The sequence below is a fragment of the Penaeus monodon genome, chromosome 21 (genome assembly GCF_015228065.2).
Source record: "Penaeus monodon isolate SGIC_2016 chromosome 21, NSTDA_Pmon_1, whole genome shotgun sequence".
Taxonomy (NCBI): domain Eukaryota; kingdom Metazoa; phylum Arthropoda; class Malacostraca; order Decapoda; family Penaeidae; genus Penaeus; species Penaeus monodon.
Window position 1 is genome coordinate 24,412,837 of NC_051406.1, and position 367 is coordinate 24,413,203.

At 39.5% G+C, this 367-nt stretch overlaps 1 long non-coding RNA gene across 1 annotated transcript in view; it reads left to right on the forward strand.

Moving 5' to 3' along the window:
* The window catches only part of LOC119586722, a 5,746-nt gene extending 5,424 nt beyond the window's left edge, over positions 1-322 (forward strand). The window contains exon 2 of the long non-coding RNA XR_005229959.1: positions 5-322. This is a non-coding gene — a long non-coding RNA (uncharacterized LOC119586722). The remainder of the gene's footprint in view (positions 1-4) is intronic.
* The last annotated feature ends 45 nt before the right edge of the window (positions 323-367 follow it).

Sequence of the window (367 nt, forward strand, 5' to 3'; positions counted from 1 at the left end):
CCAGCAGAGCAGGAGGAGGGAACTTTTGAGGAAACAATCAACGACGATTACGTCAGCGCAGACTTCTTCGGATAGATAAGGAAGCTGGCCTGTAACTGCTTTGGCTTCGGGAAGGACCGGGTCGTTCTTATCAAGGCGACGATTTAATCATGAGGTTTCTTATCTCCAAGTTCCTTTGCTTATGCAAGTGTCGCACGAAATGGAAATGAGCTGATGTAGATTAAATTATATTGATTGTAATATTATCTTAATCCTAAACAATATGGAATTCTTACTTCGACTTGAATCTTTATATTTAGAGTTGAAATACAGTATTCACCTCGATGATATTTCACTGACAACTCCTTTCTCTGGTAAGATGCTACTA